Here is a 13855-nt window from a genome sequence, read left to right as displayed (position 1 = left end):
AGTGGGGAGGGAATGGAAATTTTGCAGTATCCTTTCCCTGCCACGCCCACTAAGCCATACCACGGCTATCAAGCCACGCCCACAGAACAGGTAGTAAAAAAATTAATTTCACCACTGGTTAAAATCCAACTTTAAAAAACAAACAAGAAAGACTCTATGATGAAAGGTGTGCCTACCTTTTTCTGAACCATTGTCAGGGATTTCTTTGGGGGGGGGCATTCAAAAAAAATCAAGAGGGGGGGGCACAACTGTGCAATGAAGGCCCTGCCCTTGGATGAATGGCATTCTAGGGTTAAAAAAAAGAGAGAAGAAACCGAGAATTTAAACTGCTCAACTCTCGCCTTCTTTCCCTGGATCGCTGCCCTTGGAAAGGTCCCTAGGAAGAGGGAATCTAGTCCGCTCTTGAATTTAGGGGCAGAAAGCAGAACGGGATGCTGGATTCTGCGGAGCCTTAAGGAAGCCCTGAGGATTTTAGTCGGTATAGCTTGGCGTAGTGCGTTGGGAAGCCTTGTGGGTCAATAGAAGCCAAGGACCGGGGAAAACATTTCATTTGTTTTTGAATGGTGCTGCTGGGAAAGACAACTGGAGGGAAACGATCCCTCGCGATCGCTGCAGACGTAGAGGGATCTGCCGCCAAGTACCTCCCGGGCGAATAGGCAGGCGAGCCCCGAACGGGAGCATCTCTTATGCAGCCAGGCGGGATCCTTTTCTTCCCGCGTGGATTCCAGGCTGGTTTCTAGGCGCGGCCGCCAGGGAGTCAATTAGGAGCGGCACATAAAACAACCAACCAACGGACTAAACATTTAAAAATATCCACTTATAAGCATGTTTCTCAACCTTGGCAACTTGAAGATGTCCGAACTTCTTCAAGTTGCCAAGTTGAGAAATACTGACTTACAGGGATCGGAATCGGAACAGTTACTCTTATATTCTCTACGCTCAGTTCGCTGCTTGCATGAGTTTCAAGCTACTGACCCATCTGTTCATCTTCTGTCTGTCTGCCTGTCTGTCTAGCGAGCTAGCTTGGGTTTTATAGGCTTTTAAGTTGTGGGTTTTTAATGGTGTTTTTAATATTGTAAGCCGCCGGGAGTCATTTGGGAGTAAATTGGGAAGCCATAGAAATAAGTAGCCTGCCTTCCCTCCCTCCCTTCTCCTTCCCTTCCTCTCCTCTTCCCCATCTTTCTCTTCCCTTCCTTCTTCCCCATCTTTCCCTCCTTCTTTCCTTTCTTCTTCTTCCCTCCCTCTCCTCCCTCCCTTTCTCTCCATCTTTCTCCTTCCTCTCCCCCTCTCTCACCCTCTTTCTCCTTCCTTCCTTTTCCTTCCCTTCCTCTCCTCCCTCCCTCCCCATCTTTCTCCTTCTTTCCTTCCTTCTCCTTCCCTTCCTCTCCTTCCTCCCCTCCTCCCCCTCTTTCTCTTCCTTCTTCCTTCCTCTCCTCCCTCCCTCCCTCCCCATCTTTCTCCTCCCTCCCTTCCTTTTTCCTGCCTCTCCTCTCTCCCTTCCCATCTTCCTCCCTCCCTCCTCCCTCCAGCTGCTCCCTACAATGTCTTTTCCATCTACATTCTTTTTAGTTGTGATGAGTTGGGACCGATTACTCTCCCTCAGCCCAAACTTTCCTCACAGGTTGATTGTCATCATAAGCAAAATCGGGGAAGGGTTCACGGTCCCGAATCGAACGATGCGATCTCGATCCAATGCAAGGAGCCAGTGTTTGCCACTTTTGCCTTCTCCGGGATGGGTTTTTTCCACTTTGCCTGTCCCCCCACTCCCCTTGGGATCTCCTGGTGGCCTCCACCCAGTTTGGCTTCTCAAGGAGCCGACACTCTCCTTTTCCCCGCTGGAAATCGAAGGAGCCCAGCATCAGAAAATGCCATCAGGTGGAACGACGCAAGTAAAAAACAGGCGCAGTCCTGGAAGTCGGCAAGAAGAAGGGAGGGGGTCCCTGGCAGAGGGCGGGGTCGCTCTATCTACCAAAGGCGGTCAGCTGCTCGGAATCGATCCCCTTGGAATCCCAGCTTCGGAGGAGCGCTTGTTCTTCCCACGGAAAAAGAAGGGAATCTGAAGCGCGGCTACTGGGAAGAAAGCATTGCGCTTGATCCACAGGCTGCGCCAAGCCACGATGGCCAGAGCCACGATGGTCGTCAGCCCCTCCCTGCTCACGAAGCGTGAGAGCAGGGTTTCCCATGCTGGGTCGGTCAAGGAGCGTCCGCAGCCAAAGTTAAGCCCAAGATGCTTTTTCCGCAATGTGTGGGGCCAGCCCTATTGACCAGGCTCCGGTCCATTATCTCCTTACTCGTAAGTCAAACGGACCTCGGTGGGGTTTTCTGCAGCTCCAAAAGGCTCCATCTCTGTTGGCGTGGGAAGCCCCCCCCCCCCTTACCAGGGCATGCAAGAACCTCGCTCGCTCCCTTGGCTAAGTCCCGTCCGCATCTTTCCCATGCGCCTCCATAACTGTCTGGTTTGGCTCTGCAACCCAACAAGACAGACGCAGACTTCAAGGATAATTGCAGAAAACTGCAGAAAACACCAATGGCTACCAACCTGCCTTCCATTGAGGACCTGCACGCGTCAAAAAGAGGGCCGTGAAAATATCTACAGATCCCTCGCATCCTGGATATAAATTGTTTCAACTCCTACCCTCAAAATGATGCTATAGGGCAGTGGTCTCCAACCTTGGCAACTTTAAGACTTGTGGACTTCAACTCCCAGAGTTCCTCAGCCAGCTTTGCTGGCTGAGGAACTCTGGGAGTTGAAGTCCACAGGTCTTAAAGTTGCCAAGGTTGGAGACCACTGCTATAGGGCATTGCACACCAGAACAACTAGACACAAGGACAGTTCCCCCCCCCCCCGAACGCCATCCCTCTGCTAAACAAATATTCCCCCAACACTGTCAAACCATTCACTAAGGCCTTACTATTACTATTAGTCTTCTCATTGTTCCTATCAACCATCTCCTCCCACTTATGGCTGCAGGACTGTAACTTTGTTGCTTGTATCCTTACGATTTATATTGATTGTTTCCTATATGATTTGATTGCTTATTTGTACCCTCTGACTATCATTAAGTATTGCACTTTATGATTCTTGATGAATGTATCTTTTCTTTTATGTGCACTGAGAGCATCTGCACCAAAGACAAATTCCTTGTGTGTCCAATCACACTTGGCCAATAAAGAGTTATTTATTCTTTCCTTCCTTCCTTTCTACCTACCTACCTACCTACCCTATCTATCTATCTACCTACCTACCTACCTACCCACCCACCCACCCACCCATCTATCTATCTATCTATCTATCTATCTATCTATCTATCTATCTATCTATCTATCTATCTATCTATCTATCTACCTACCTACCTACCTACCTACCTACCTACCTTTCTATCTCTCTCTCTCTCTCTACCTACTACCTACCTACCTACTACCTACCTACCTATCTATCTATCTATCTATCTATCTCTCTATATTTCTATCTATCTATATCTCTATCTATCATCTATCTATCTATCTATCTATCTATCTATCTATCTATCTATCTATCTATCTATCTATCTATCTATCTATCTATCTATCTATCTTCTATCTATCTATCTATCTATCTATCTATCTATCTATCTATCTATCTACTATCTAGTTATCGACTCCATCTATCTATCTATCTATCTATCTATCTATCTATCTATCTCTATCTATCTATACTACCTACCTACCTACCTACCTACCTTTCTATCTCTCTCTCTCTCTCTCTACCTACCTACCTACCTACCTACCTACCTACCTACCTACCTATCTATCTATCTATCTCTCTATATTTCTATCTATCTATATTTCTATCTATCATCTATCTATCTATCTATCTATCTATCTATCTATCTATCTATCTATCTATCTATCTATCTATCTATCTATCTATCTATCTATCTACCTACCTACCTACCTACCTACCTCTCTCTCTCCCTCCTCTCCCTCTCCCTCTCCCTCTCCCTCTCCCTCCCTCTCCCCCCCCTCTCTCTCCTCCCTCCCTCCCTCCCTACCTATCGAGGTATGTGCTGGACAGGTCCTCTTCTTTGGGTCCAGAGTCTTTGCTTGGGGGCTTAGACCCCTAAGATCGTAGCCACGGACCAACAGAGGCTGCAGCCTTTTTGGCCAGTAGTCACCAACCAGTGATGCGTGGACCACTGGTAGTCCGCGATAAAATGTTGATGGTCTGCAGAAAAATGATTTACATTTTTTTAAATATTACACTAAATACTATTTATCTTTAAAAAAAAATCATATTAGTGGTTTGCTGGATTTAAAATTATGAATCTAGTGGTCCCTGAGGTCCGAAAGGTTGGTGATCCCTGTTCTGGGCTTTGCGCACAGCCCGTCCTGAGATGGTCAAATCCATTCCCAACTGCTCTTCTTTTTATTACATCCAATTCAGCCGCTCCCTGCATTTTACACGTTTGCTGAGGTCCCGGGATAAGACAGGCAAACTAGCCAGAGGAGCTGGGCTCTCCCAACACCAAAGTTAAGGGTCGTGTGAATGGGCGCGAGGCAGAGATTTGCAGGACCATAGGCCCGCTTGGAAAAGGGGGGCAATTGCAAAACAACAAACAAACAAACAAACAAACAAACAAAAAACACACCCTAGGCTTTCTGGGAGTATGGGCACTGGAGTCCCACCAAGCAAGATGCCCTCGGGGTGGGGGGCGCAGGTGATTCAGGAACCGAAAAATGGTCGGTGAATGTGGCGCGGAATTTGGTCGCGTGTACCCCCTTCCCCACGTTGCTTTAGGAGAGCATCCGGTTAGATTGACCCCATGCACTCAGTAAAGATCAATCAAGTAGCTGCTCTCCCTCACCCCCAAGAAAGAGAGTCTGCACGATTTGGGGCGATACAGCGGCACAATTACGCCCAAAATGGTGTTGGATGATAGGGGAATGTATTCATTCAAGGGGCTCCGGTCTTAAGGGAGACGCCTCATCTTTAAAAACCTTAATAAGGAATGATTCGGGTTTAATGCGGCTGCGCTCCCTCTTAGCCAATAAGGGACAGGGGCCTCTTTTTTTCCTGTATTTTTTTTATCCTTTTCCCTCTATTTCCCCTCTATCTTTCATCCTCTTTTTTTCCTTATTTTTCCTATATTTTTCCTCTATCTTCCCCCTTTTTTTTATCTTTCCTTTTTTCCCCCTTTTTTCTTATTTTCCTTATTTTTCCTCTATCTTCCCCTTTTTTCCTCTATCCTTTCCCCCTTTTCCTTATTTTTCATCTATCTTCTCCCTTTTCCTCTATCTTTCCCCCTTTTTTTCCTTAGTTTTCCCTCTATCTTCCTCTTTTTCCTTTATCTTTCCCCCTTTTCCTTAGTTTTCCTCTATCCTTTTTCCTCTTTTTTCTTATTTTCCCTCTTTTTTTTCCCTCTATCTTTCTCCTTCATTTTTCCTCTTTTTCTTATATTTTTTCCTTCCCCCCCTTTTTTCCTTATTTTTCCTCTAGCTCCCTTTTTTTCTTTCCTCTTTTTCCTTTATCTTTCCCCCTTTTTCCTTTTTTTCCTCTACCTTTTTCCTCTTTTCCTTGTTTTTTCCTGTTTTTTCTTCCCCTCTTTTTTTTCCCTCTATCTTTCTCCTTCATTTTTCCTTCTTTTTCTTATATTTTTCCTTCCCCCCTTTTTTTCCTTATTTTTTTTTCCTCTATCTTCCCCTTTTTTCCTCTTTTTCCTTTATCTTTCCCCCTTTTTCCTTAGTTTTCCTCTACCCTTTTTCCTCTTTTCCTTGTTTTTCCTGTTTTTCCCTCTTTTTCCCTCTCTTCTTCCCCTTCTTTTTCTTTCTTTTTCCTATATTTTTTTTTCCTCTATCTTTCCTCCTCTTTTCCCTTATTTTTTCCTCTATTTTTTTTCCTTATTTATTTTTTCCTCTTATCTTTCCTCCTCTTTCACCTTATTTTGTTCTATTCTCATTTATTCCCCCTCAATTTCTCCTCAATTTTCTCCTCTATTTTTCCTCTTTATTTTCTTCTATTTCCCCTTGCGGTATTTTGAAGACCCTTTGGACCCTGTGCTGTGCTCTTCTCCGTGTGAACGACTTTTCGCTCCTCCCCAGCCCCGCCACACTCCCCCGAAGAGCCAGGTCACCCGAGGGACTCCGATTTTTCCAAAATCCCCGGATTCCCCTCCTTCCCCCAAAGAAAAAGCACATCCATAAACAAGGGCAACATTTAATTGTATTTATTTACAACCGCCCATCTCACCCAAAGGCTTACCACATAATAATTTAAGTAGATCGAAATCGTAGTGAAAAAAATATCGCTCGACGGTCCTCTGAAAGAGGTGGGGGGGAGCCTCATCGCGCACCCCAAATGGTCTGTGCAGGGAACGAACTGACGACACATTTTTTCCCATTCGAATTTAAACGAATAACAGCGTACAGTTTTTGGCACGGTTTCGTTTACTACGAAGCCCGATTTCCCCCTGCAAATCCCTTCTGAGGGATCGGCGTGGGAGGGACTGCCGGAAAATGCTTCGCTCGGATGCAAAGCCCCGGCAAGACTCGCGTTCCCCGTTCACACGATGCTCAGAGCCGGGCTCGTTTTCCATTAGGGCGCGTTGAACGGAATACCCCGGGGCGTTTGCTGCTGAGCGGACTCAGCCCTCTAGAATAGATGCGATTGTTATGTAAACCAGCCTTGGCGCTCATCTGAAGCGCTTTTCCGATTCAGACAACGCGTGGGACCTAGAACGGCTTAAAGAGGCTGAGCGTCCGGAATGTATTCCATGTTCCTCCCCGTTCTATCACTTCCCCGTTTCCTAACTCTCATCCCAACCAGATTTTAGTTTAGTTTTAGTTCACTTCACTTTATGCCTTGCAGCTTGTACAACGAAATTAATGTGATCTTCAGCGTACAATGGCAGTTCGGGTTGTGGTTGTTAAGGATCATGTGCAGTCATTAAGCAAACATCAGAGGTGGCTGGTTTCCTCCTCTTGATTTTGACTTATTGGAACTGACAGTGAAGATCACAATTGGGGATGACGTGACTGTGGGAAGCTTTGACCCATTTAACATATGCCAAGTGCTCCAATTACGATCCGTGACTGTGGGGACTGCGACAGCCACAATTTCAAGGCCGGCCATAAAGTCTTCTTGTTGAGCACTGTTGTAACTTTGATTGGTTGCTGAACAAGATCACTAAGTGAGGACTACCTGTATAGTCAAAAGCCCCCCCTGTCTTAGCTCCCAGTAACCTGGGGATTTAGAAAGAGGCGAATGCGGTGGTTTTTCACACCACTTAGTTGCGTGAACCCGGCCAGTTTTCTTAATTGAGAACTAAACCGGAGATTCTTTGGGAAGATGCGCTCAATCTTCCCAACGCATCTCTATCTCCTGTCCGACCTGGATCTACATTTTCCCCTCCCTTAGGTTGGGTCATTTTACGAAATAGTCCAGGTCGCCCAATCCTTTCTCTGCTCCAAGCATTGGCTTGTGAGAAGAGGTCCGGAGAACTTGTGAGGCTGCTTGCAGGCGAGGGGTTTTAAAACCCGGGCGGTGTGAACCCGGGGTGGAAGGATGATTTGATCCAAATTTTCCCCGCCGCGTTCTTTCTCTACAGTGGCCCAATTCCAAATCGGGCTGTCCAAAAAGAAAAAAAAAGGAAGCACATTTTTTTTTTTTTTTGCACGTGGTGTATGGCTGAAGGAGGCGCTTCTGGGGCCGCTATCTGCCACGCTGCTTGGGATGAGGGGTGGGAAGTTGAGGATTTGACTGTCACCGGCGAGCTGATGCCTGACTCCAGTTAAGCTTATTGTGGAAAGAGGGCATTCCCTTCCCCACTTAGCATTCGTTGTTTGTTTTTTTTGAATGACCCTGGAGGGGTCATTTTGCTCGAAAAGACCCTCCCCCATCATGTGGCGGAAAAGATCCGTGGAAAGCGCGGTTCGTGCGCGCCTCACCTGCGCCAGGTAAACCCACTCCTGTCAATGTCGCCTGGCAGAGGCGGCGCTTGCGGCGGGGGGAAAGGAGAGTAGCTGTACCGGTGTCTTTGATCTGGTGTGATCTGGTCGGGAGATGTGTCAGCTCTGCCCTCCGGGGCGATTCTCCCACCCTTCCCACACCGCAACCCCTGAATACGTTGCTGAATTTTGCTGAATGTCAGCCTAGCAACGCTAATAATGACCGGTTCCCTCTTTTTCCCACGGAAGGTCTTCTTCCCCTCGGTAAACCCAGGATACATGATAGCAGTGTTTCCAATATTTGAGGGGTTGCCACAGAGGAAGGGGGTCAAATTATTTTCCAAGGCACCCAAAGGCCAGACAAGGAATAATGGATGGAAACTGATCAAGGAGAGATTCAACTTAGAAATAAGGAGGAACTTTCTGTCCCTGAGAACAATAAATCAATGGAACAGAAGTTGCTTTCAGAAGTTGTGGGGGCTTCATCACTGGAAGCTTTCAAGAAAAGATTGGACTGGCATCTGTCAGAAATGGTGTAGGGTCTCCGCTTGAGGGGGGGTTGGACTAGATGACCCCCAAGATCCCTTCCAACTCTGTTAATCTATGGATCTCTTATTAACTTTTGGGTCCCTGCTCAAAACTTTTTGGAATGAATTAGAAAATCTGAAAGGAACCACATTTGGTGGCAATGTTTCCACTTATATGGAAATAAGGAAAATGAGTTTGATGTTAATCTGTTAACCCAGGTTCACCTCGGTTTAGGATTCTGTTCCGGGACGGAGCCGTTGCTCGTTTGGGTCCGAGACGTCCGGAGGAGGGGGACGGCTGCGTCGGGCGCAAGATATTAAAAGCCACCCATCCATCCATCCAGAAGTGGCCCGTCTTTATTTAAGTCATTGTTTCTCAACCTTGGCAACTTTGAAGTCCACCCATCTTCAAGCTGCCAAGGATGAGAAACAATGATTTAGATGGAGGTTGCTTCCTGCGTGGGATCACGGTGGATAGGGAGGGGGAGAAATCCACACGCGAGCCCTGAAACACGAGAAACCGCACCCGGGTTACCGCGTAGGATATTATCCAGGTTGTGTCCGATTTACACAACGCGAGGGTCCTCGGCCAAGCCGCGTTCGCGCCGCCTGGAAAAGTTTGGTTAGGAGTTGAGAAGTTTTCCCGGGTCGGTTTGTTCGTTTGCAGGACTGGCTCTGCCCCTTCCCTACATTTTTAGGGTTCGGAAGCAAAAACTGGGGGGCTTAGGGGGACACCCACCCAAATCGGCCGTGTTTTTTTCCTCCACTCCACAGGGCTCCCCCGCAGGGTCAGCTGCCCCCTCCCCCGGCGCGACCCTTTGCTCGCGTCCGGCCGACGCTGGTATGGGGGTGGGGGGAAGGGGCGATGGAGGGTGGGGGTGGGGGGCGCCTCGCCCAATGGCAGCCGCGTCCCAGAGCCCAGCGAGCGGCGAGGGCGCGCTCGCGCCGCCCTCTGCCCTCCGTTGCTTCGGGGCGCCCCTCCGCCAGGGAGAAGCCAGGCAGCCTCCAGTCCAGCCCCGGCTGCCAGATGCCGCAGGCGGCGGCGGGGGCCCGGCAGCTCCCGGCCAGGCCCTAGAGGCGGCCCCGCCAGCCGACCTGCCTGCCTGCCTGCCTGCCTGCCTGCCAGCGCGTTGCGCCGTTGCTCCTCGCCCGCCTTCCCGGAGGAAGAGGAGGAGGAGGAGGAAGAGGAGGAGGAGAGAGGAGGACCGGAGCCCGCCGGCGGGGCGCCCCGGCCCGAGGAAGACTTCGCCGGCACCCGGCCGCCCCACCATGCTCCTGTTGTCCCCTCGCCGCCGCCGCCGCCTCTTCCTCGCCGTCTATTACCCGCAGCTCTTCCTCATCCTGACCAGCGGCAGCTACTTGTGAGTCGGAGGCGCGCCTGCCTAGGGAGGGGGATGGGGAGGGGGGGGAACTGGAGCAGCCGCTTAATCCGGATCAGGCGGGGGGGGGGCCGGACGGCGGCTCTGCAGGCAGGTGGACTGGGGTCTCCCCTTCCAGAGGGGCTGCAGCGGGAGAGGCATGTGGGGGGGGGGATGCTTTCCCTGTTCCCGGTGCTCCGATGCCCACGTCTCCCAACCTGTGGCGCAGAGAGGGCAAAGCCAGGGGTCCTTGGCCGGCAGGTGCCCCTCGGAGCGGAGGCAGCGGGTGTGGGGTCCTTAAAGCAGGGCTGTCTTAACAGCATTATGGGCCCCTGGGCAAAGCAGTATACTAGGGCCCCTACGACAGCTACTCAGCAGGAATAAAAATGTCAATGATCGATTAAAATTAAACATATCTTTATTTTATGGGCGCTTCCAACATTTCACCCAAATCTTTTCATTCTAAATTCTTCACTAATTGTAGGCGCATGTGGTGGTGTAGAATCTCCTGCTTGAGGGGGGGGGGGCGGGTTGGACTAGGTGACCTACAAGGTCCCTTCCAACTCTGTTAAACAAAATCGGTGCTGAAACATTAAACACAGGCGGTTGCAGCAACAACAAATCAACATGATAAACATTTGAACAATACACAGATTATGATGGGGGCCCCGATGCTCGTGGGGCCAACGAGCAAGTGCCCATAGGCCCAGGCATTAAGACAGCCCTGCCTTGAAGTCGTTTTCGTGGAGCCTGGACTCGCCTGCCGTCCCTCACCGCCAGTGGGAGCGGGCAGGGGTGGGTGGGTTTCGGCACCGGGGCCAGCGCAGACCGGCTCCTGGCCTCTGCTAGCCCTGGGCCAGCGCTGCCCGTGTGGGCAGGTGGAGGCTGGCTTAGCTTCGGCCCGCGGGAGCCTCCGGGTCGAACCGGGGAATCCCTCTGGAAAGATTGGGGGGGGGGGTGCCGGATTTGAGACCGGCCAGGGGTTGCCTTTGGGGGGGGGGGAATGCGGGACAGAGCCAAGGTGGCGCAGTGGTTAAATGCAGCACTGCAGGCTACTGCTAGATCAGCAGTTCAGCGGTTCAAATCTCACCGGCTCAGGGTTGACTCAACCTTCCATCCTTCCGAGGTGGGTAAAATGAGGACCCAGATTGTGTTGGGGGCAATATGCTGACTCTGTAAACCGCTTAGAGAGGGCTGAAAGCCCTATGAAGCGGTATAAAGTCTATATCTACTGCTATTGCGCGAAGTTTCCCACCCGCGTTTCAAGTGACCCACAATCCGTTCTGGTTCTGCTCCAGTCCATTGGACTGGGTTCGCGCAAGATTAGGGTTCGCGGGGAGGCGAAACCGTGGGGTGGGGGGTTGAGCAGGTGGCGCGGATGGATGGGATCCGGTCCCCGCGGGTTGTCGTCGTGTGAACGGAACCAGGGGAAAAGGTGGAGCGGCGCGAATCGCCTTTGAAGCCGTGCCGGGGGTGGGTTGGTCGCGAACCTCCACGCAGGACGGCCTCCGCCAGATTCCCCCTCGAGCGAACCGAGGCTGAAGATGCGCGCAGCCTCCGCCTGGGGATTTCGCGAAACTTTTAATTCGCCGGCTGAAGTTTCGCTGCGAAACCTGGAGCCTCCGGCCTCTTCTCCCTCGCTTTCTCCAGCTCGCATCCGCCCACCTCGCGTCTTTCTCAGCCCGGCCTCTTGTCCCCTCCTCCGTCCTAATGAAACGCATATGCCTCGCGAACAGGAGCTGGCTTCGCGAGTCCCGCGCCGGGTTCGCGCCGGGTAGCGAGATTCCCTGCAACCGGCGCGCTGAACGGTGCCAGGGCTGCTCTTAATGCCCTGCTCTTTCCCGGCGGCGGCGGCGGTGGGCTTCTTGTAGGAATGGGAGTGGGGGAGGTTCATTAAATTAATCTGGAAAGGAACCCTTCTCCTGCCACCCCCCCTCCCCAAAGATAACCCTGCCCATATTTTGTTGGGGGGAAAAAAACTGGAGGAAATTGCTATCCTTCCCCAGTTTCCCTGGCTATAAATAGCGAGCTTCGTCTTGAAACAAAAGTTTTCTCCACCGCAGGCCAGATGCTGGCGGTTTTCCTTGCAGTGTGACATAATTAAGGTCCAGAGGCAAAAAAGCTATAGAAGTAGAATAATAATAATTCCAAAGCAGCTTTTATTTCGAGCAAATTTCGGGCTGGGGGGGGGGAAAATTTGGGTCTAGAGCCCGGGTATTTCTGGAGCGGCATCAAGTGGTGGTGGGCAGATTAATCTCTGCCCCTCCCCTCTCCCGCCCCTTTTTTGGACCTGGCGCCTGACCCTAACAGCCTGGCAAGAGGTGAAGTCCTAACCTAACCCCAAAAGACTTAAGATGCATTTGCATTTTATATTTATGCATTTCTGTATTGATTCGTTTGTCAAACATGTACAAGATAGGAAGGTATAAATATAAACATGGGTGTGAATGAAAGAAGGGAATGCGAATAGATGGGGACAGTAGGACGGGGATATTAGGCACGCTGGGGCGCTTATGCACGCCCCCTTTACGGACCTCTTAGGAACGTTAGATGCTCTTCTTCTGACCCCTGGCAAGGAGGTGGAGTCAGGGAGCACCTGACTGCTGCTTTCAGGTACAAGGTTCAGTTCCTGCTCTGTGTGTGTGTGTGTGTATCCCAATGGTGGGATTCAAATAATTTAACAACTGGTTCTCTGCCTTAATGACCAGCTGGGTAAGCATGGCTCATGGTCATGTGACCATTGGGTGTGGCCAACTCAATGTCACTCATATCGATGGGTGCTTTGCATTAGCTCTTACAGTGTAATAAGGGTTAACCGGAGAGACAGTTTCCGTAAGCAGGGCAATAAAGATTAGGCTAGAAACAACACCAGAAAGTTTCCTTCCTGCCTTCCTTACAGGATTAGCCCTATAAAGTGGGAAAAAACAAAAGATTTCTTCCAACAACCGTTCTCCGAACTTCTTAGAAAGTTAACCAGTTCCCGGAATAGGTGCGAACTGGCTGAATCCCACCACTGGTGTATCCATATCCATCTTGCAAGACTTATCAACCACTTGAGTAGTTTCCTTAGCAATGATAAGAAAGGAGGGTCATTGATGTCCCAGCTGAGCCAACCTCATTGGAATTCCCTCCTCCAGGGACGGCAAACCTTTTTGTCCTTGCGTGCAGAAAGCGTGTGCGTGCGTGGGTGCATGCTAGCCCACGTACGGGTGCCCGCACCCATAATGAAGGGCGCCCTGCCGCCCCTGACATGGATGCACAACCCCCATGTTGCCCCACTCCACTGCACATCTTCTCGACACCCTACCCCTTCACTTCCCATTTTGGGCTTAGCAGGCCTCCCTGAAGCCTCCCGGGACCAAAAACAAGGCACTGGGGGAAACACCACACCCCTATGCTCCTCCTGCCTCCTGCGCATGCATGTACAGCTCCCCTCCCCCCACGCATGCACGCACATCTCCCTCATGTATGGTAGAGACCCGAAAATCAGGTCCTGGTGGCCGGTGGGAGTGTGCACACATGCGCGGTGGAGGTGAGCTGGGCAACGGCTCATGTGCCCTCAGAGAGGGTTCCACGTACCATAGGCTTACTATCACGGCCCTACCCTCCCTTTTGAAGGTCAGGCAAATTCATCTGGATGCCACCGAGCTGGACATTTGGAGGGTTTTGGTAAATGCCGAGGCTCTGATTCAACTTTCAAGAGTTGTGGTGACTGTTGACACGCGGGAATAATGGAAAGGAATCCATAAACCTTCCTCCAGTTCAAAGCAGTGGATTCTAGAAAGTTCTAGTGGGGCTTTGCAAAAGTTTTTCAACAAGGTGGTGACATCCCCCCCTCCCCACCCCCACCCCCAGCCACCAAAGTAGCTGATCCCAGTTTTCCTTTTGGAGTCTGTGTTAATTGACACATTTAGAAGTATTAATATAGCTCCCACGCATCCTAAATCGAATATACTATGACCTTGTTTACAGTATTTCATTTCATTCTACTAATTCATTCCATTCTGCTAATCTCCTATTCTTAAGTTTTCTTTTCTCTTTTCTTTT

The sequence above is a fragment of the Thamnophis elegans genome, chromosome 7, assembly GCF_009769535.1.
Source record: "Thamnophis elegans isolate rThaEle1 chromosome 7, rThaEle1.pri, whole genome shotgun sequence".
In the NCBI taxonomy this organism is placed as follows: Eukaryota; Metazoa; Chordata; class Lepidosauria; order Squamata; family Colubridae; genus Thamnophis; species Thamnophis elegans.
This window is presented reverse-complemented; position numbering follows the sequence as displayed.